General features: G+C 32.6%; 1 protein-coding gene across 6 annotated transcripts in view; it reads right to left on the bottom strand.

Moving 5' to 3' along the window:
• CDH18 (cadherin 18) overlaps window positions 1–24388 on the bottom strand; it is a 943171-nt gene that overhangs the window by 662826 nt on the left and 255957 nt on the right. For all 6 annotated transcript variants that reach the window (XM_072825036.1, XM_072825037.1, XM_072825038.1 and 3 more), the window contains exon 2: window positions 11738–11799. The gene's annotated coding sequence lies outside the window, so the exon portion shown is untranslated. The remainder of the gene's footprint in view (window positions 1–11737; window positions 11800–24388) is intronic.

Here is a 24388-nt window from a genome sequence, read left to right as displayed (position 1 = left end):
TAAGGTATTTCTTCACAGAGGAAATGATCCTCTATGTAGGTAATCTGAACGAGACTGCAAATGGTTATTGTACTTAATAACTTAGTTTATTAAGACTGCAAGTTATAAAAATGAAAACAAAGAAAGTCAATCTGTATACTATCAACAAAGAAAATTAAAACATATGGCCATTTATGACAAAAATTATGAAGGCTAAATCTGACAAAGTATATAAAATATCTGTACAATAGAAACTATAAAACAAAGATGAGAGGATTTCAAAAGACCAAAATAAAGTGAGAAAATTGCTATGTTCAGGGGTCACAGGATGCATTGTCTATTCTCTACAAATTCACCTATAGAATCAACATAATTCCAACTAAAATCTCAGTAAACTTTTGCATTGAAACTGACAAACTAAAATTAAAATTAAAATGGACATTTAAAAAACCTAGAGTAACCAAATCAATAATAAAAAGGACATATTAAGAAAACTAACACTGTCTGGTTTTAAGACATTATAAACCCCCAATAAATAAGATAATGTGGTCTAAACAGGTCAGTCGCACATCATAGAGAACCTAGAAATAGGTCCAATTAAATACAGGGTGCAGATTTTTGGCAGATGCACCAAGATAATTATAAGAAAAAAGCCATCCTTTGCAACAAAGAGTACTAGAAAAAAATATTGGGTCCACACCTTGCATCAAATAATAAAATCAACTCTACATAGATCATAGGTCTAAATGGAAAACCTACACCACCAAACCTTTTAGAATCAAGCATAAGACAAAATGTGATCTTGGGTAAAGCAAATATGTATGAGATATGCCATCAAAAGTATGTATGTATATCTATCTTTATTCATTTACCTATCTATATGAAATATGTGATAAGAGAATGAAAGGACAATTGACAAAAATATTATAAATTATTTATAAACCATGTTTCTCAAAAATAATTTTTCAGAATACATATAAAAATCTCAGACTCCATGGTAAGAAAACAGTCCAATACATACTGGGGAGACTTTTTAAATAGACATTTCACCAAAGAAGATATGTGGAGCCAAACAGTCACATAAAAAATATGCTCAGCAACATTAGTTATTAGGGAACTGTGAAATGAAACCGCAATGAGATGCTTAAACCCCCATTAAAATAGATGAAACCTAAAAAAAACAATCATACCAAGTGTTGACGAGGATGTGGAGAACTTCAACTCTCATAGCCTGCTGGTGGGAATGTAAAATTGTTCGACGATGTTGCCAAACGGTTACACCTACATCACCCTATGATGCAGTCATTCTGCTCCTTGGCATTTAGTCAAGAGAAAACAAAGCATATGTGTGTGCAAAGACTCAGTGAATGTTCGTCACAACTCTCATTTTTCATAGCCCAAATCTGGAGACACAAATGTCTCTCAACAGATAAATGGTTAAAAAAAATAACACCACCACCACACACACAACCACCACCACGACGGAAACACCAGCACTGTGGTATAGTCATACAAAGCAATAATACTTGGCAATAAAAAGTAATAAGTAAACTGTTGGTACATGCTCAGATATGGATAAACTGAAGGATAATTATGCTAGATGAAAGGAGCTAGACAAGAAACAGCACATATTAGACTATTCTATTGCCAAAATTGTTGATATACGAAGCAATCAATAATACCAGACATCAGATAAAGAAATGGAAGGCAGAGGAGACAGTTAAGGATGGATTACAAAACAGAAGGAGGAACCTTTTCCAGATACTGGTCATGTCCACTACTTTGATTTTGCCGATGATTGCATAGTATATTTTTATTTCAAACTATGCTAAATATTTTACTCTAAATAGGTGTAGGATTTTATATGCCACTTATATTTTAATAACGGAGTTAGGTTATTTACAATTAAGTGAGAATATAAAGATACTTGATCATCTTTTAAAAAATGTCTAATTATTTATTTGGGCGGGGGGAGAGAGAGAGAGAGACAGAGCAGGAGCAGGGGGAGGGGCAGAGGGAGAAGCCGACTCCCTGTGAGCAGGAAGCTGGATGTGGGGCTCCATCCCAGGACCCTGAGATCACGACCTGAGCCAAACACTTAACTGACTAAGCCTCCCAGGTGCTCTGGTAATCTTTTATAATATATCTTCTTCTATTACTTCCCATCATTCTTCCTGTGTCATTGTTTAAATAAGATCTCCTAGAAATCAGTTCTAAAAAAACTGGTATCTGTCTACAATGATGCACACATTTCACTAGTTAAACAGTTATTAAAGAAAAAGCATACAAAACAATGTCAACTTCCTGAAAGAAGAATTTGTGATGTGAATTAGCCTAAACTAAAGTGGCAAAATATATGTACTAGAAGAGCAGACATCATTTGATTTTTCTAAGTATGAATTTGAATACAAAAAAAGAAAAAAAAGACAATGATATGATTCGTAATACCAAAGAAAAGACCACACACACACACACACACACACACACACACACAGACAACAATAGTGTATATTCAAGTGTGGATTTGATTTGTTATTATTGCAGGGTAATGATTTATTCTTTTATTCTATCATGCAAACAAAACAAAACAAAAAAACAACTTAAATTAAAAAAAGAGAATTCCACTTTTTATTCAAACTATGTGTAATAATCAGGGATAGCAGGGCGGCTCAGTGGTTGAGCGTCTGCGGTTGGCTCAAGTCATGACCCTGGAGTCCTGAGATCGAGTTCCATGTCGGGCTCCCTGTAGGGAGCCTGCTTCTCCCTCTGCCTGTGTCTCTGCCTCTCTCTCTCCATGTCTCAAATGAATAAATAAATAAAATATTAAGAAAAAAGATACATCTTAATTGTGATATTTACATGTGCCAGTTGTAGCTTGCTTTATTTATTTTATTTATTTATTTATTTATTTATTTATTTATTTTTGCATTTTTTATTTATTGACTTCTCAAATCAAACAGTGTTGTTGGTGTTCTTGCTTGGTTTTTTGTTTGCTTTTTTTTGCAGATAACATTTAACTTCAATTCTCTCTTAATATTAATACTAATAAGTGCCAAGAACTGAGGTTTGAACCCAGGTTGCAGGTCTCTCTGAAACCAAAGCCCATGTTCAGGCATGTGCTGTTTGAGAGAGATTTAGGGATGAAGCATTATAGGTGCTTTGATGGGAAAATTGAGGTATTATCTCCACAAAAACATTATTCTCAGCTCCACAGAGACGATTTTATGTTTTTTTTTAATATATAAATCATGTTTATTCTGAGGCAACGTTTAAATTCTTAGCAAATATTTGTTATCCAAATTTGATTTCTGAAAAATTAGTTAGCAAGAAAGTGAAGCAAAGTAAGCAACAGACTGAGTCAAGGATTTATGTAGGATACGCAGGGGATATTCCATATTTAGAACTGTCTCAGTCTAATCCCTAACTGCAAAGGTAACTAATACATCGACACCCTGTTTGGGTCAATTCCCAGCATTAAACCTACACTAAGGAACGCTGGTGGAAAATTGCATTCTATCTATAATCTCACTTTAACAGTTATGAACGTTTTGGTATATATGCCTTATCTATATGTTTTAACTGCTTTATAGCAAATTCCATATATAAAGAAAATTTCTTCTAAATAATACAGCAGGAAGCTCTAAAATATAAAGATACTTTCTTATGTGATGACAAATATATCATTATTTTAATTAATAAAATTATCAGTCATTATCATCTAAAACTTTGTCTAAACAGAAATATCTGTTTCCAAATATATTTTTACATTTTTTTTGTTCCAACAGAATCTTAACAGAGCCCAAAACTCGAACTATATTGTGGTGGTCTCTTAAACTCTTAAGAAAAGACAATTTAACATTAAATAAATAATTGAATAAATAAGAATTCTTAAATGAAATAAATATATCATTAGAATAAACTCAGTAATTGTATTTACCACTATAGTCTGGATCAGAGAAATTTTTATGTCAGAAAGGGCCCAGTTCCAGAAGGCTTTAGGGAACCTCCATTCCACTCCCAGGCATATCAAATAATGAGTGTGAGGCCCAGAAAAGTTACATTAATTACTCAAGATCACATATCTGGAAGAGTCAAAATGAGAAATTGCTAGTAAAGCTTAGACCTCTGGACCCTCAGTTGAAGATTTCTGACATTATCCAGTTATTGAAGCATGGGGCACTATGTAGTATCAAGGTATTTTGCTCAGAATATAAATAATCCAAATAAGACAATTTCAACCTATGTTTGGGAAAATACATGAATAAATATAATTCACTAGCAACATGCTATCCAATAACAACCTCTATTAAGGGTTGCTGAATCTCATGTTTGAAATTTCATTTTGCATGATCTAATTTAATCCAATATAGGAGTTTTTAAAATCAGAACATCAAGCAAAGCCATGACACATATGTGTGAACCAAGTATATTTTCTGTTAAAAAAGATATCAAATATGGTTAGGAGACATTCAATGTCCCCAGACCTACAGTCTACATTGGACTAGCTTCATCATTTTATGTAGAAAAGAAAAGTCAGAAGATGCTCAAATAAATTGCCTACTTCCTTCCACGATGATCAGAAAATCTCAATATTGATAGTTTTAAGAAGGGTTAGAAAATGAATTTAAGCATGAAAGATTGATAGGATTTATGTGTTGGCCTGGGTAAAAACAAAAATGAAGTTTGCTTATGATAAATAGATGCAAATGTCATTTCTTGACACTTTATTATTGTCAGGACTTCTGAAAGCAGAAGAATTGATTGAATTCCTTTGAATTGTAATGACTTTACACAATGTCCTATGTTATTATCAAAGAAATTTTGTCACTTGTAAGGTTTTTTTTCTCTGCATCCAATTTTTAAAAACATACATCAGTAGGATAAATGAAGACCCTAGCTAATCTCCCAAATCAAGGCCAAAAAAAGATAAACCATCTTTTCTTTCTTTTTATTTTTAATTTAGTCAACCTTTAAACAACAGATTTAATGTCTGAGTCTAACTGCATTAAGCAACAGTTTAACAGGAAACCTCAAAACGTAAAGATCTTATGTTTTGGTTTGGTGTTTCACTGGTTGATTTACCAGTGCCCAGGAGTTACATTAAATCAGAACTAAATGGCCATTTGTTAGCAGATATGTCTCCAGCTCTGCACGATGGCTTTTCTTGTCCTTGCAGAGGAGACTTAATAAATAAAGCCTGCACTCACACTAAAATCAGTCCCCAACTTTATTTTACCTTCTAACAAAACACTCTGGATACACCATTTTTGCAATAATATTGAAATAGATGGCATTATGTTGTAGTATATTCTAGTAAAACAAGGGAAGCTGTATCAAAAGAGGTTCTAAGACATTTTTATATCCCCATAAATATGCCTGGATTTGAATCCCAAAACAAATGTGACCAAAACCAATTTATTTTTTTCTGAGGCAAAATAGAAATCACAGCAATGGAGGAGGTAAAAATAGATGCCTAACAGGCCAGTTGTGACAAGAGAGGAAATTCCAAAATTATCGCCAGGAAGCCTAAGTGTGAACGTCCATTTGATCTACATTGAGTTGTTTAATATATTCTCTTAAGAAAATGGGGATGTTAATACCTATCTTAGAACATCAAAAACACTTAGCAAGGTGACTAATGTATGTTGCAGTGCCTTGTTCAGTGCCTGACGTTGTAAATATGCAAATAGTACTCAGGAAGTTGAATAGCGTGATTTGAGATCAGTCATAAGCCCCTAGTGAAACATGCCAACCCACACATAAAAAACACATCCCCTAGAAAGCACACTGAAAACGTGATGGGCCTATTGTAGAACAGAACTCATCCGTAGTGGAGTAGTCCCTTGATTCTGCATTTTAATTGCTACATGGAACCAGTTCAGGAGGGAGTAATAGGTCATTAATGTGTCAACAGCTAATGTGATCACCACTTTTGATTCACAGATGAAAAAACCTTAAGAAAAAAGGGACATGGTAATACTTGGATGTTACGATTGTTGGTGATGGTTGTTTTAAAGAAGGGTGGGTAGCTGATGATGAGCCCGACAATGACTATCAAAATTTAAGAAAGGTGGAAGAGCAGTATAGGGAATTACAGAAGATATCCATGAATTCATCGTAGTGGTGCTAAATATAAAAGGTGATAGGGCCAAAGGACAGGTGCTTCCTACATAGTTTGGCCTTGAGTTAATTGTATAAAATATCAGAATTAAACATATAGCAACTATGTCAGAAGATGTGAATAGAGGCCATATTATGTTTTCATATATCTGCCTCATAAAAATGTCTTCTTGTATTTCACAAACTTTATTCAGGTGACTATTATTTTTGTATATCAATTATCACATACTGTATTTAGGAACCCACTTAGAAACACAGATGTGCTTTCCAAATGATCCATATTTCAGTATGATTTTTTCTATCCCTTTGTTGTTGTTTTTATTTACTTAAAACACTTTTTAGTCATAGATCTATTGAGATTTTGATGAAAGGTATGCAAACTCCAGGCAGGAAAAAAAATGTATAAGGAAACAAAATCTTGCACATGTTTTTGAAAAAAAAAAAAAAAACTGGAAATAGAGTTCTAGTATTTTACTTGAAGGAAAGCAGAAGTAAAAATGTGAAGGAGATAATCATAAATCCAGAATTAGAAAGAAACCAGCAATGCTAAATAGTAGCCAACCTCAACCACGGTACATCTCTGAGTGAATAACAGTATATGCTGTACAACCCTGTATGGCTGATTGTTAAGAGCAAAGTGTTAGTGCTAAAAGGACCCCAAACCAGTCCAGGTTTAGCTTCCTCATCAATAAAACAGACAAATAAAATTGCATTATTCTAAATATTCAATGAAATTGTGTATCCCAATCACTTAGTAGCTGGCTTAGAGAGGGCATGTAGTAATTTACATGCATAAAGTGAAAATATCCAGCAATTGGAAATTTCCATGGTGGGATCTCCAAGCTGGCCCCACAACTGGGCGCTCAGCTTTTGTCTTGAGCTCAGCTCAGCTCTCGACATCCTTCCTGCTTTCTCCTTATCTGCTCATCCAGTGGAGCCACGTCAATCACAGTTCACTCCTTCACAATCAGTGTCTTAGGCCCAAACATCCAGCCTAACATTTTCTTAATATAACATATGAGTCCATGCTTAGGAGTTGAGTCAAGATGTTCCCTTCCACCTGTAACCAAGCCTCTACTCTCTGATACTCCTCTGTGTGTTTTAAGAGATGCAGTCTATTAAGGAAGCTCTTCTCTACTTTCATTCTTTTGTTTGATTCAATTAATGTTTACTAATCTGTCCTATGCCCAGTCATGTGCACATGTTTACCCACAGGAGAGAGTTTCAATCTTGGAGGCAGCAAAGTAGATTACAAAGAGTTAAAGGAACTCTCCTCAAAAGAGTTAACAGTTAGTTAACTAGAGTCCTGAAGATAACAGACTGTGGGAAGGAATTAGGATTCTCCAAAGGTGGGTCAAAGACATAGTTTAGGGGAAAAGGCAAATTCTAGTAGGTTAAGGTATAGTATTTATGCATCGTGACTTCACAATAATAGGTAGAGGTTGGTAGATAATTAGGAAAAGGGACAATTTGAATTAAAATCAAGGAAACAACAAAATGTTTGAGAAAATTTGTAATTAACTCAAAGAACATACTATGAAAGATTCATTCATTTCTAATGAGTAGATAACTATTTCACTTTATATTCCAGGAAAACATAGTCATTTATTTATAAACACACACTAGATACTTTGACTTGTAAAGTAAATTTAATGTGTGATCACTGAATTACAAAATGTACATGAGGTTATTTTTTTAATTGAAGATTTTGATGGGATTTGAAATATTGAAGTGATAGATTGAATTCTGATTGTATGAAGGTTATTTCTTCAATGAGATATGTTTCATTTGGATGACACTGTTGAGTAAGAAAAGGAATAAAGATTTGACATTAAGTAACACAAATCATGCTATTAATCAACAGATGTACAGGAAACATGAAACTGCACGATCATATTCTTTCTCATAAACTGTCAGTCTGATTCTATCCCCCAGATGCTCATAAATCTACTGCAGTTAAGGACCAAGAGAACAACATTCATCCGTGAGCACAAACATTTCTTGCCATGAACTCCAACATCCAAACAAGTGGCAGCAGAAACAATCGACCTGTTGAGGGCCCCTTCTCTGGCACTGTAGTACCTGAGGGTCTTTTTCAGAATTAACTTATTTTGAAACACAATACCCACATCTCAACAACTGCAAATAGAAACCAGAGTTTTTACCAGTTCAAACCAAACACAGATAATCCTCAGTGACCTTCTTCAGGGAGAGACCCCATGCTGATTGTTAGGCATTTCTTGTTGATGTTTTACTCCTCTGCACTTAGAAATACAAGTGCAAGCAAATGTGAAACTTCACATAATCACATTGTGTCTTTGGTTTAGCTGACATTTTAAAACAACTGTCTAGAGTCCTATAAAATCCATGTCATTTTGATTTTACCAACAGGTCTTCTGGAAAGTAATAATCATATCTATATCACAGGGTAATTGTGAAAAGTATTAAATAAGTTTACAAACACAAATTACTCAATATAAGTCATATTAATAAGCAAAAACTTATATAGTCCATTACATGCTGGCATGTAGAAAATTTTATACAATTTACTTGATTTCTTTTTTTTAAATATTCTATTTATTTATTTATTTATTCATAAGAGACACACAGAGAGAGGCAGAGACACAGGGAGAGGGAGAAGCAGGCTCCATGCAGGGAGCCCAATGTGGGACTCGACCCCAGGATCCTGGGATCATGACCTGGGTCGAAGGCAGATCCTAAACCACTGAGCCTACCAGGCATCCCTACAATTCACTTGATTTCTTTATATAATTATATCAAGGCTACTTATTAGACTAAGAAAGACACATGGGGGCAAACAAACAAGAATTACTATTGGGTAAATACAGCAGATAGGTCATATCTTTTCTAACACAAATTGTATGAAATAGTATTTATTGAAATCTAGTGGATAGAAACATATTTGTACTCACATTTTTGAGATGAAAAAAGGGAAGGGTGAATATTAAATAATTTAATTCATTAAACATGTATTATGCAATTTTCCTATAATTATAAAAAATAATCATAATCTGTTGAAAATAATATGAGGTAAATTTTGAGTATCAATATGTATAAATTATGTACTCACATTCATTTCATCTAAAAACATAAAAATTGTTTATTTAATTGCTTATCCAAGTGAATCATTTTTCAAAATTAGGGGACAGCTATTAACTTTTGAATTATGAGAAAGCTATACAGTTTATGGTTCTACTCCATTAAACATTCAACAGGTATATTGTTCATTCTACTGTACAGACAATTCAATCATTAAAGTGGACATGTACCTTCATGAAAATTGTGTTTCTCAGAAATTTTTGATGAAAGATGTACCATTCAATATAAGTTACAGAAAAGAAGTGAAATGTGAATATTCTCCAAAAATGTAAGCTCTTTATGAAGGACACTGTTGTTTGGAAACTGCTTATTTACAAAAAAAAAAAAAAGATTTAAAAATTACAAATATAAACTCTATAACCTATGTAGTAACAAAAACTTCCTTTTACAAGGATATTAATCTCAAGTCTATCTTGATTAATTAAATACAAATATTGTCTTGACATTTAAACCTGTAATGTTATATATTATAATAGAGTTTCCAGAATACCTTATACGAATCAGAGATACAGAATGTATATAAAGGCATGGTTAGAATTTAATTAGCAAATAAAATCAATGTAAAATCTCTTCTTCTGGCTCCCTTTTTTCCTTTCTGTTATTTTTAAAAATATACGTTGCAAAAATGTTTGAACTGAAATATATTCTTAGATGAAATTCACTTGGTAAACAGAATCATGTCCCCCTTCTGTATATTGCACAGATCTGTGTTTGAATTTGGTCTAAAGCCATGGAAATTTGGGCTAATATTAAATGTCTAATTAGCCATTATCTTACAAGATGCTACAATTTAAGAGGTCCCACTCACTGTGATATAACCCTTTCTGAAAGTATGCTATGGTTCTTAGCTCTCACATTCAGTCTAAATGACTCAGTGTAAATATTATGTTCACAATACCCACAATTTTAAAGATGGGTAGTATAAAATAAAAACATAATAAATACTTTAATAAATTTTCCTATAATATTTTCATTTTCAAAGGTATTTACCTTTAATTACATCCTGGGGAATGAATGCTGTAAATTTTATACACCCACATACTCACATTCACACAAGCCCACTGTGTTTTTCTTGTAATAATGAAGTGTACTCATGATAAGCAGTCTTGCTTATTTATAATAGTTTATTTATTATTAAAATAACTAAGCTATGTATGCCACAAAGGCTTTCATAGCATTGTTTCTATATCTTATTTTTACTCCCACATGTTCTTGTACCGAAGAAGACATTTTCAAAAACAAATATTCGTTCAACACAAATACATTCCAAATCTATGTGATAAGAAAACTCATGGTTTGTAAGAGTTTCCAACATGATCGAGATTTCAGTATCCTGAGGGGACTTGGGCCACGTACAGGAGGTGGAGAATGAGGGAGGAGGGATCTAATATTCAAAAACTGTGTTGCCTTATACCCTGGCTTGAGTTGAATGGAATACAATTTGGTTTAGATTTTGTTTGTTTGCTGTTGTTGTTTTACATTTAACATATCATAACAAGATCATATCTGCATTTAGAGTTGTATTTGTAAAATAAAAAGCACATTATATAAAACAACAGGATTTGACTTTGAAAATATTGAGTGTTTTGATATGGCAGCGGTTTTTATCTCTTTTATTGGTATAAAAGAGCAAGAATATATATTAATTATTATATTAATTATATAATTCTAATTATATTAGAATTATTAGAATAATTATATTAATTCATATAATACTTTTGATATCATGACTTGTATCCTTACCTTTCAACTTTTCATAAGAAATTCAAGTATTCAAGGAGAAGTTCATCATAATGCGAGGCAGTTTCATATCAGATGTCATTAGTCATTCACCAACATGGTAGGTGTATTTTTATCTATTATTTATTAAATTTTTCAATACCTATACCTATTATACTTATTATTCAAATATAAGTATCATTGTTTTAGTAAACCCTACCTATAAGACAAACTTAATAGATAAGTGATAATTAATAGCCAGGACCAGTTATATCTTAAGAAACTGACATTCAAAGATGTTACAAAATGCAAATTCAATGTTCATTAGGAAAGAGATCTACATCTAGTGACAAGTCCAAATAATTAGTAAAACATAAATAATATGATTTCTCTATGTGTATTTCAAGCACATACGTTTACAAAATTACATTTTAAAAATAGTTCTTAAAATATGGAAATGTAGTAATATATTCATTGAGAGCTCTTTCCTGAGCTTCTACGTTTTTAAAAGAAAATTTAGAAACACTTATAAAAGTCAGCCTAATGTCAATGCACTTGAATGGTTCTATGACATTTGAAAAGTGTGCCTATTAGAAGGAGTTCCAAAATTCCTGAGAAAAAATAAGTTGATAGATAGATAATATTTTTAAAGTATAATTTGAAAACAGAAGAGAATTCCTAAGTCAAACCTTTTATAGCAAGATAGCTAGCTATAAAGATCTTTCAGAGAAACTGTATCTCAACAATTTTAACAGTTCTATAACATTTTTGATATAACAAAAATCATTGAAAAATTTACCTTATAATTCAATTCATGAATGTTAGGTGATATATTTTCTTATACACAGCTGTGATGAGGTCCTGAAGGAAAATGTAAAGAAAAATATATGAAAATCTTTTCAATATTCATATCGTATAAATCTATGAATAGTTATAAATAATGCAAAATATAGTTATTATACATTATTCCATACCACTCAAGAACCCAACTCATGAAAGCATGATGGGGAAAGTAGCAAATGTACCTTTTGAAGGGCTAAAATATTGAGAAGCTCAAACTTCCAGACTTTTTGTTTTGTTTTGTTTTGTTTTAGGGCATAGCCTTTGAGACAGACACCCCAATTAGAATCTCAATTCTCTCAGTTGTTAGCTGTGCAATTTTGGACAATTAAGCTATGTTCTCTGAAACATTAATACTTTAGCTGATTAATATAGATATAATATGCCCTTTGTAGGGTCCTCAGTATTAAGTATTACTATCCATTTGTGGTACCTAACATTTAGCCTAATACACAGTCAATATTTAATTTTAAAGTATTAGTAATACATAAAATAGAATAAATAATAAAATAAATTATTAGTGACTCTAAGTAACAATAAAATACTATTTATAAGAATAATAATTATTAGTATGTATTATAAATTCAATGATCAGTTTCCTTTGAAACTAATACAATATGAAAGATCAGAAAGGAAATGCAGAAAACAGAATCAAATATGAACTAAAATATAATATATAACGAGGGACTTTTGTAGATCCAAAAGAAGTATATTGTTCTAGAACTGTGATACTTAGATTTTAGAGGGAATTAATAGTATTTGCATATTTTGATAAGGTGAAAATATAATTTCAGTTGTATTGAAGAATTAATATTGAAAAGACAGTATTAATATAAAAAAATAAAAGGTGAATATGTAAGCTCAGAGGATAATGAAGCCTTTCAGACCCTAAAACCAAATGGCTTAAGGATTCTTCTTATCCTTAGCCAAAATCAACTTAGCAATGATCTTAGGTGACCATGTGATTTGCTATGATTAAAATGATATTTATAGGGGCACCCGCGTGGCTTAGTCAGTTAAGTATCTGCCTTAGGTTCAGCCCATGATCTCTGGGTCCTGGGATGAGCCCCTGCATGAGACTCCTGCTTAGCAGGGAGTCTGCTTCTCCCTCTGCCCCATCTCCTCATGCACTCTTTCCAATAAATAAATAAATAAATAAATAAATAAATAAATAAATAAATAAATTTTAAAATGACATTTACAAAATCAAATGGAAGCCTCAAATACTTTAGGAAAAAGTTAAGAGGAATAGATTATTCATTCTATAATGTAAACGATTATTTACTGAGTACCTATTAGGTACCAAGCACTATTATTCATATGGGGATAAAGCACTGAACAAAAGAGGCAAAAGCACCTCCCCTCATGGTGTTTATATTTTGGAGAGTAAATATATATACCAAAATAAATATATATTGTATATAATATTATCAAAAGTGCTAAAAAATTAGGCAGGAAGGGATTATGAATTAATGATATAAAGATCTTTTGATCTATCAAAGCAAAAAGTCTCAAATTCCTTTAGAACACATACTACTCAGGAGCTTCCCTCTCCCTAAGCTACCTACATGTGCTCTCTATCCTGATATATTTTAGAACTCTGACATTTTCAATATGGCCTTTCTGAAAATAAGAGTACATAGAACCCAATGTGCCTGATTTCTAAGTTTGATTTTAGGAGCTAGTTATGCTACAGTGTTAAGAGGCGCTGTTTCCAGGAACTGGAATCGCTCTCACAGTGCATGAAGCATAGCGCCATTCAACTCACATATGTATGATTTGCATAGAGGAGCAAGGATTTCCAAGGAACAGTTTTTAAGAACTGGGTTATTTGAATATTCCACAAGAGAGAAACTCATAGGTGAGCACAGAAGGACCTATTTATGTAGAACTTACATGTTTTCCTAAGGTTAACAGAGGCCTTTTGGAAATGAGGCCAATAGCATATGGCTGATAATTTCATCTCAGCTCCATTGCTAGCATAGAAGAAGCAGTAACTCTCTTCCATGTGTATGACCTAGTGCACAGCACTGACTCAAATTGTCACACGGCTCCCTGATTTAACTGTTTAAAATCTGGCAAAAGATTGCTATCCATTGGAAAATTACTCAGCCATAAAAACAAATGAAATCTTGCTACTTGCAACAACGTGGATGGAGTTAGAGTGTACTATGCTAAGATAAATAAGTCAGTCAGAGAAAGAAAAATACCATATAATTTCAAAAGTATGTGGAATTTAAAAAACAAAACAGATGAAGGAAATAAAAGGGAAGGAAGGAAATTAAAAAAAAAAAAAAAAAAAAAAGATGAGATGAAGGGGAGGCCAACCGTAAGGGATTTTTAACTATGGAGAACAAATTGAGAGTTATTGGAAGGAAGGTGAGTGAGTGATGGTCTAAATGGGTGAAGAATATTAAGGGGGAAACCTGTAATGGGCACTGGGTGTTATATATAAGTGATGAATCACAAAATTCTACTCCTGAAACCAATATTACACTACATGTTAACTAACTAGAATTTAAATAAAAGCTTTCAACAAACAAAAATAATAAATAAAATAAATAACATAGCCTGGGAAAGGAAAATTTATTTATAATTGTCCTGAGTACATTGCAAACAACTACATCAAACAGGAAATTTCACCAGTGGAAAAGCAACCCCATCTTCTGTGTCATATACATTTATTCAAGTATAAGGGGACAATCCATTTAAATACTTTCTGGAAAGGATTTATTTATTTATTTAATTTATTTAATATTTTATTTATTCATGAGAGACTCAGAGAGAGAGAGAGAGAGAGAGAGAGAGAGACAGATACATGGGCAGGCTCCATGAGGGAACCTGATGTGGGACTCGATCTTGTGTCTCCAGGACCACACCCTGGGCCAAAGGTCGTGCTAAACCGCTGAGCCACCCGGGGTTGCCCCTGAAAAGGATTTATAATATTTTCCATTTATATATTAAAAAAATATTTCACTTGTTAATAAAGCACACTGTCTTGTCTTTACTTAGCTATTTCCATCAACCCAATATTTTTAAATGCAACAATTATTTTTGAGACAATTTCAATAAGTATTCATTTGCACTTCTTAGCTCTCCAAATAATGAAAAGTACATTTATAAGTATATTTTAAGAAAAAATATGTTTAAAAATATATGTATGTAGTTATATAAAAATGTATTCTAGCTATATATAGGTCATAGTATCAAAGCTATTCATGTTATGTTGCATTCCGCTTGATTTCAATTTATTCCCTAAATTACAGGCTTAGTATATATATTCACAAAACTAAAGCTTCTGAAGGTTGTCCATAAATAACAAAAGGAGAGACATAGCAGCAGAGTACAATAATGTATTCATTTAATACAATTTTGTTAAAGATTTCATTAATAGTTATTTTGGAGTAGTTTAAGGTTCAGAGGAAGATTGAAGGGAAGGTACAGAGATTTCTCATATACCCCCTATCCCCACACAATGCATAGCTTTCCTCCGTTATCAACATCCCCACCAAAGCCGTACATTTGTTGAAATTTATGAACCTACACTGGCACATCATAATCATCCAAAGTCCATGATTTATATATGGTTCACTCTTGGCTTTGTATATTCTATGGGTTTGGACTAATGTTTGACATGCATCTAACATTATGCTGCCATAACCCACACCAATTCATTGTTCCTCCTTATGAAAGCAGAAAAACCAGGCCTGGACCGTGACTTAGAGAAAGTATGAGATGAGAGGTGCTTTAACACACTGTGTTTGTGGTACTTGTTCACAGCAATAGAAAACTAATAAAACTACCTCAAAGTGATATTGAGAAGAAGTAAATTTCTAATTCAGCTTTTTGACTTATAGTTAAATGTAAATGCATTTATTTTAGCAACTCCAAAAGATGCTTTTCTTCTGCATTCTCCCCCCGAGAATGTTAATAATTAACAATAGAACATTGTTTTTAATTTCAGATATTTTTAAATGCGTCTTTCACATTAACAACAGGAAAAACAACTTTTTAGAAAAACGAAGGAAGTTGAACAAATAGAGCAGTCTGTATTTAAAAATAAGGCCATTTTACTTAGAAATGCTTTGATATGCCATATGCATTGATCATTATAATTCATCCCTTATTTTAACACTTGGAATGTTAAAAAAAAATTAACACTGTTCCATAAATAAAGATTGCTAAAGAAAAATAGTCATATTCTGTATGGTTTGGTTTGTACTTCCAACATAACAACAATAAGACCAAACATTTTGACTAAATCACATTGGAAAGTCATCGGCAACAGGACTCCACTACATAATATAATTAGGAGTGCAATGTATAAATAATCCTTTGCTCCTTGATACAAGGTGCTGCTCGTTCATTAGTATAAGGGTCATTTGTAAGCCAATTTTGTTATTACCCTGAAACGACATTGTTGTTAAATTGTGATAAAGAGGAAACCATAAATTGGGAAAGAATTTTAATGGTCGTTATCTTCATTAGCTAATGAGATGTGCTAATTATGTCCTTAAATGACAATGATTTAGTAGTACTGGCAAAGAGGGCTCAGAGAGCAATAACTAGGCCAGTCCCCTTCAATGTGCTTTCACAATGTTGGAAGGGACATAATAACTAAGAGCCATAATTATGTTATGTGTAATACTATTCATTAAAAGTGTCTTAGTTATGTTAGATTTTATGTTGTTTTCCATGATATATTTGCATAAAATGTAGGGTACTGAAAATGCGACAGAGAAAATTGCATTAAGGTTGTATTTTTTTCAAGTGTGATTCCTAGACCCCTGGAGATCCCTGAGACCCTATCAGGAGATGCATGAGGTTTAAACCATTTCCATAGTAATTAAACATTATGCTCTTTTTACTGTGTTGACAGAAGGGGGGGAAAAAAAAAAAACTCTAGGTAAAAATGCTGGTTCCTAAGCATAAATCAAAAAAGTGACTCCCAACTGTACTAAAACTTATTGTATTCTTCAACTCAATACAGTTTCAGGAAAAACAGAAAAGAAAGAAGAAAAGAAAGAAAGAAGGAAAGAAAGAAAGAAAGAAAGAAAGAAAGAAAGAAAGAAAGAAAGAAAGAAGAAAGAAAAAGAAAGAAAGAAAGAAAGAAAGAAAGAAAGAAAGAAGAAAGAAAAAGAAATAAAGAAAGAAAGAAAGAAAGAAAGAAAGAAAGAAAGAAAGAAAGAAAGAAGAAAGAAAGAAAGAAATGGTAAGAGGGAGAGAAGGGGAAAATGTTAGTTTTTCCTTAAAAAAGAAAAATAAATAAATATAAATAAATGTGTGGCGTTCAGTACATATCATTTTATATTCTGTATGAAGAAACAGGAAATATATATGAGACTCTTCTGTTCTTATCTGAAGTATAATGGTAGCAACAGGAAAAGTATATGGGTAATTGAGTTGTGAGCTATGAGCTAAACTAGCCGTTTTATAATTTTTTTATTTCTATGGAATACCATTTTTGTTCGACATAGTGACAGCCAAATGTAGCTACTCAGATTTCACCATTTGTTAGACATTTCCTTGAATGTGAACAGAAGAAATTGCTACTTCAAAGAAGTCACAGTATTTGTTGCCAATGATTCATTATTTTAAGCAAAAATTTAAATTTGTGAAAATTTGTGCATATCCACTTGATTTTGACAGGTTTTCGAATCTAAAAGACTTTTCTATTAAGATTATTCACAATTTGGGCAAATTTGATTTTTTTCGTAATGAAACGTCAATATTTGGAAGTTCCGCATATCTCAGCAAACAATATTTCTCAAATGACCAAAGGATAATGTTACAGAATCATGCACAGGTTAAGGATTTTTCAATTGTTGAGGTGTCTTTTTTTTTTTTTTTTTAAGACTTTATGTGTTTATTTGACAGAGAGGGAAAGAAACACAAATAGGCAGAGTGGCAGGCAGAGAAAGTGAGAGAGGGAGAAAGAGAGAGAGAAAGAGAGAAAGAGGAAGAGAGAGAAGCAGGGTCTCTGATGAGCAGAGAACCCAATGCAGGGCCTGAAAGCAGGAACATGGGATCATGACCTGAGCTGAAGGCAGATGCTTAACTGACTGAGCCACCCAGGTGGCTCACCCAATTGTTGAGTTTTGAGGGTCCTGGTGGCTCAGTTGTTATAGCATCTGCCTTGGGGGCAAGTCATAATCCCAGGGTCCTGGGTTTTGTCTGCATTCAGCTCCCTCCCTGATAAAGCCTGCTTCTCCCTCTGCCTCTGCTTCCTGCCTTGCTCCTGCACTCATGCTCTCTCTCTCTCTCTCTCATGTGTGCACTTTCTCAAATAAATACAATCTTTAAAAACTGTTGATTTTAATGTATATCAAAAACATCACAGTTATCTGAAAAATATTAAAATGCTGCCATTTTCAAACACATATCAGAATGAGGCCATTTTTTTCTCATATACTTCAACTAAACAGCCTAGTGTAATAGATGAAGGAAGCAGATATGATAATTCATCTGCTTTCTATTAAACTGGACATCATTTTTTAAAAGTCAAATAATGCCAAAATTATTGTTAATTTTAAAAAATTCTTCAGCTTTTATTTCTAAAATATTAAATACTGACTTATATAATCATATAAGCAAAAGAACTTTGGGACTTCAATTTTAAGACTTTAAGGAGGTGCCTGGGTGGCTCAGTGGGTTAGGCATCTAACTCTTGGTGTCAGCTCAGGTCATGATCTCATGGGTTGTAGGATCCAACCTGGAGTGGGGCTCCAAGCTCAGAGGAAAGTCTGCTTGAAGGTCCTCTCCATCTGCCCCTCTCCCTGTGCACTCTCTGTCACTAAAATAAATAAATAAATCTTAGGGGGAAGAAAGACTTTAAGGGATATTTCTTCATCATAATTGAAAGTCAGTAGATATGCTGATAACTTGATGAAAAATGTATTGAAGAGTTAAATAACATAGTTGAATGTGATTTTAATCTACATTAAATTAAACAAATTTAATTCTGAAGGGCATGAATCAGTAGAACTACAGTCCATACTTAGTGATATGGAAGAAACTGTATTTGCCTCTTTGCTGGAAGTTGATATCACTTGGATTATAAGAATAAGATTGTGCTTTAACATGTCCCTTCACAGTTGGCCATAACAATCTTGCTTCAGAGGAAGGATTAGACCAGTCTACAATATTTTAATCTGAATTTTAAAAAATTGTTTTAAGATAGAGAAAAAATAGTTTGAAATTAATATTCAAAATAATTACAAAAACTTTAGAAAAATTTAAATGAGAGGAGGATATTAATCACATAAGCAATTTCATCAAAACTGTATTGTTGTTAATACACCATAAGCAAAATCAAGGATCTTATGTGTGAGATCTAAAGACACATATTTAATTATTTGTAAAATAAGGAACATGTTTTCACCAAATTTTTGTCATGAAAATATTTTATTTTAAATGAAATGCAAGTGAGTAGGAAAAATAACTAGTGAGAAAATATTATCTCTAAGTATGCTTCAAGTATATGACTTTTTGCTATAAAAATTACAAGTCAGAATTGATTTTAATTTTAATTTCTGTCCTTAGGGAGAGGGAATGAGTGCACAAGCAGGGATGGAGTGACAGAGGGAGAAGAAGAGTGAATCTCAAGGAGACTCCCGGCTGAACACAGAGTCTGTAGTAAGACTGGATCCCACAACCCTGAGAACAACCTGAGCCTAAATCAAAAGTCAGATGCTAGCCAACTGAATCACCCAAGTGCCCCTAATTTTAAAGCAAAAAATACAATGGTTGCTGTATTGTCCAACAGTACTGTAAATATTCACAACTATGTCCAGAGGTAGAACTACTCTTCCAGAAATATGGCCAGCTAGATTCTCACAGAAAGCAATTCAAATGCTGACAAGAATATCACCATAAAATATCAAATGTACCCATGAGCTGATACCAAGGTATGAAATACTCAGACTGAAGGGTAAGCCACACAGGAATGCAGGAGGTATTTGCTGATCCCAATGCATCAGCACATTAATATGTGTGAACTTGTGATGATTCAGTCTCATGAGGAGAAACCCAATAAGAAGCAAACAGACAGACAACAAACATCCTACACACACATACACATCACAGAAGCTGGGATATATAAAGGGCTCTAGTTTTAGAATAATGTTGGATTAGAAATATAACAACTCTTTCTGCTCCTAAAACAGTGACAGTAAAATAGAGAAAAAAAATTCCAATGAAAATTTGTAACAGCAAATATGCCCAAATTCACAATATTAACTGTGATATTTTTTGTTAAATCCAGCATTAAATACTGTATATAATTAATCATCATAAATAAGAAGTAATTATTTAGCTAAATGGTGAAAGTTGTCCTATCAGAAAATGTGTAGTTGAAAACTGTTTAGAAGAGTCACCTAAAACATAAGATTGAGTAAAGGTCCAAAATAAAGCAAATATTGACAAAAAATAAGCAGATGTGTTGCTATATTTATACCACAATTTTTTTAGGACAAGAGAAGAAATAATTTCTTGATATTAAAAAAGCAAAAAAAAAAAAAAAAAAGGAATTACCCATGATAAATGTTTCAATTTATAAGAAAGAAAATGGCAAGATTAAATTTGTACTTTTCTAAATATGTTTTTCTATCTTCTCATCTTTAAAAAAGGAAAGATTGAGTATTATAAAGATCTCCTTTCTCTCCAAAATTCATCAATAGTTTCAACAAAATCACAAATTCAAAAATTAGATAAGCTACTTTTGAACTGTATATGGGAATATAAAGATTCAAATAGAGTCAAACCCATTTGGACAAGAGTAATAGGCCAAATTTCTTCTAGATAACAAAGATAATTTTAACACTGCAATAGTTATTTCAGTGCGTTACTGACATCAAGAAAGACAAGTAGACTAACAGAAAAGAGAGCCAAGAAAGCAAAATTCAAGCATTTGTGCATACCTGATAGATGATAGGAATATTATTAGCAAAACAAGGTGAACTTTTCAATAAATATTGTTTGGATAAACAATGTAGGAAAAGAATTAAAGGTTTCCTTATGTTGCACAACAGAAAGTAAGTTGGCAATCCTGTGCGGATGAAATAAAATATTCTTGTTTGTAGCAAGCAAGCGAGGTGAATATGCTTATGTTTTTGAAGTCCTAGTTGCAAACTGGTGCAGCCACTGTGAAAAACAGGATGGAGGTTTCTCAGAAAAAATTAAAGTAGAATTACTACTATATGACCCAGTAATTACAATACTGGGTATTTACCCAAAGAAAAGCACTAATTCAAAAAGATATATGCATCCCTATATTTTTCAGCATTATTTACGGTAGCTAAAATATGGAAGCAACCTAAATGTCCACCAATAGATAACTGGGTAAAGAAGATAAGGACTATAGAGGAATAGCATAAGCCATAAAAAGAATGAGATCTTATCATCTGCAACAACATGGATGGTCCTAGAGGGTATAATGCTAAGTGCAATAAGTCAATCAGAGAAAGACGACAGAAGATTTTACTCATATGTCCAATTTAAAAAAAAAAGAAAACAAATGGACAAAGAAAACAGAGATAAACAGATTCTTGAATATAGAGAACAAACTGGTGGTAGCCAGCGGGGAGGTGGGTAGGGTAGTGGTGAAATAGAGAGGTTCTAGAGTAGTTTCCTTGATGTGCACTGAGAAATGTATAGAATTGTTGAATCATCATATTGTACATTGAAACTAATATAATGCTGTATGCTAATTATATTTTAAGATATAAAATTAACTAAAAAGAAAACTTGCTAAAAACAAACTATAGGAATATATTCATGCTTTCAAATAGGTAAAATTTTTATGTATACCATGAACGTTCTCAAATCTAAAAAAAATGTAGGTAGATTCTAACATGAAGGTAAAAATTTGAGGGCACCTGAATGGCTCAGTGGTTGAGCTCAGGTCATGAACCTGGGGTCCTGGGGTGGAGTCCCACACTGGGCTCCTTGCATGGAGCCTGCTTCTCCCTCTGCCTGTCTCTGCTTCTCTGTCTGTGACTCTCATGAATAAATAAAATATATTTTTTAAAAAGTTAAAAATTGGCTTAGCAAAATTCACCGTTAAGTAAGTGAACACAAATTTCATATCATAGATGGTATTTTCAACACAAATAACTTATGATGGATCAAATTAAGTTCAAGAAAGAAAATTCTCAATCATTAAGCAAAAACAAAACCACAACAATCTCATTTTTAAAATGACAAAAATTATTCATCAGGCACTTCATAGGAGAGAAAATAACTACTTCTTAGAAAAACAATACATGATAATTCTCATTAGTGACTAGAAAGTTCAACTTGATACCTGACACAAACAAAAAACAGAGCTATCACAAGTTAGCAGACATGGGGACGGTGGCCTAATTATATACTACGGATGGGTTTAAAAATCCTTAGTTGTACTTTGAACAAAAAAACCTTTCATTTCATTTAGAGAATCTGGTACTTAGGAAAGAGACATATGCCAGTCCACCAAGATAGAATAAGAAAAGAGAGTCAGGCAGAAATAACCCATATGTCCACACCATGGAATATTTTTGTCGTTATTTTTTTAATGTGGCACAGTCCTACAATTAATACTAGAGAGCAGTAAAGATGAATGAATTATAGCTATATGCATCAACTGCTATGATTTTGAGGGGTAAATCAATAAAGAAAATATATCAATTTACTTACATAAATTTAAATAAAAGTAGATTCCAGATACAATTTTGCAAACCTATAGAGAAAGGCAAAGGAATTGCTGACACAACATTCAGCTGGCCAGCAAATAACTATGCTTTAAAAAGTACTCATTTGTAAATATTAAATTTTTTCACGTTAAAAAAGGAGTGACTGGATCATCTAGTTGAATCATTGATATGTATGTTCTGCATGAATGTTAGACACTCGATGCGATACACTGGCAGTTCTCTTGTTCTGTGGTATAAGATGCCACAGAAATGGTAACAGGTCATCACAGAGGGTCGTGCTCCACTATTCTTCATTTCCACAATTGCATGTTCCTTCTTTAGCAGACAACACTGTATTGATTCCATTTTCTACTGAGAAGAAGAGCACAACCAGTAATTTTTTTAACGGAGTTTCTATCATCTATAAAGGCAAAATTCCGTCAACTACTAAATGAAAATGAAGTCATGTGTTGTTCTTTTTTTATTTTTTATATATATTTTTGCATCATCAGAGAGGATGGCATAGTTATACAAAATCAGCTCACAATGTTCTCTGTGGAAATTTCCTCAGTTCTTAAAACCTATTGTAATTCCAAAATATTTGGGTCAAAGTGACTCAGTTTTCAGTGGAGAGATAAGGTAATTGAGATAAAGAACTTCAAGGCTGGGAAAATACGAAAATTTTATGTCATTATGTAGAGAAATACACTAGATATGTTCACGGTAGTCACTTAATCCAATTTTCCATTCTTATGTGAGTCTAACACAAGGACATAGACGGTAAGAAGAGTATACTCCATTAAATTTCTCCTCTATGTCACATTTAAGCAACATTCACATTTTTCCCTGGCTGTTCAGAGACAATAGAACCCTATGTATGAAAACTCTGCTCCTGAAAAAGAAAATAACCTAAAGGAAGAGAATCCATATATTTGTTTGCCTGTTCTATTAATTCCCCAACATAAAGCTCTGTCTTTATCATCAAATGTTTTAATTATCTAGAAATTTCTTCCCAAATGATTTTTTTTAAAGAGTTACAAGTACCCCTTGTTCCCTCAGTTACTTCCTCTTAGTCTCTCTGTTTTGTAAATACTACCCGTTGGATTTGAATCTTAATCCCTGTTTTACTATGAATGTTAATATTTTTTCTGGATATTTTTCATGTTTCTACTGGGATCAAAATCTATGCATCTGCTTGTCCATATGCTGGAGAAGGGGACTTTAGAATTTTCTTGGATGCGAGTTCTGTCATTGTTTACTACTGTCTGAGGAAAAGCTCATAATTCTTTTAATTTTCTTTACTTAACCATAAAAAATAAATATATTAACATTATGTAGAACAATTGTATGTTGATCTTACTGATTCAGAAGCAAATCATTAAAATAGATCTTTTTAATCTAAATATTTCTAAAAAAGAATTAATGGCAATTTAAAAATATTTAAATACAATCCTTTAAAATAATACTTTATAAAAGTCACATTATTTTTTTAATTTGATAGTTTGCCTGGACTACTTAAAAGACATAGTCCTTAGTACAGATACAATAATCCTGAGGTTTAAATGGTACAACTAAACCATCAGTATTCAGTGAAATAGTGAATGTTATCAATGACGGTATTGATATTCTTGACAAAATTACTACTATACATATTGGGTCCGCAGAGGTTCTTAGTCAAAAAAGTACCTTAAAATTATCTAAAGAATGAAAAATTATAAATATTAACACAATTGTTACTTGGTAATTTCAGCAAATGATTTTTAGTTGTGAATGATGCCTTGTAAGAGAAAGTCAAATATGAGTCAAATATGAAAATACTTGACTTAAAAGGGCATTCATCAGTATAATATAAAAATTGCCATCAGCCTTTATTATGCTAATTTGCGAAGAAAGGTGTTGATCTCCCATAGATCCAGTAAACCTGACAAATGTAATATGCC

The sequence above is a fragment of the Canis lupus genome, chromosome 4, assembly GCF_048164855.1.
Source record: "Canis lupus baileyi chromosome 4, mCanLup2.hap1, whole genome shotgun sequence".
NCBI classification, from domain to species: Eukaryota; Metazoa; Chordata; class Mammalia; order Carnivora; family Canidae; genus Canis; species Canis lupus.
The sequence above is the reverse complement of the archived record's forward strand: the minus strand, read 5'-3'. Positions and strand labels throughout refer to the sequence as shown.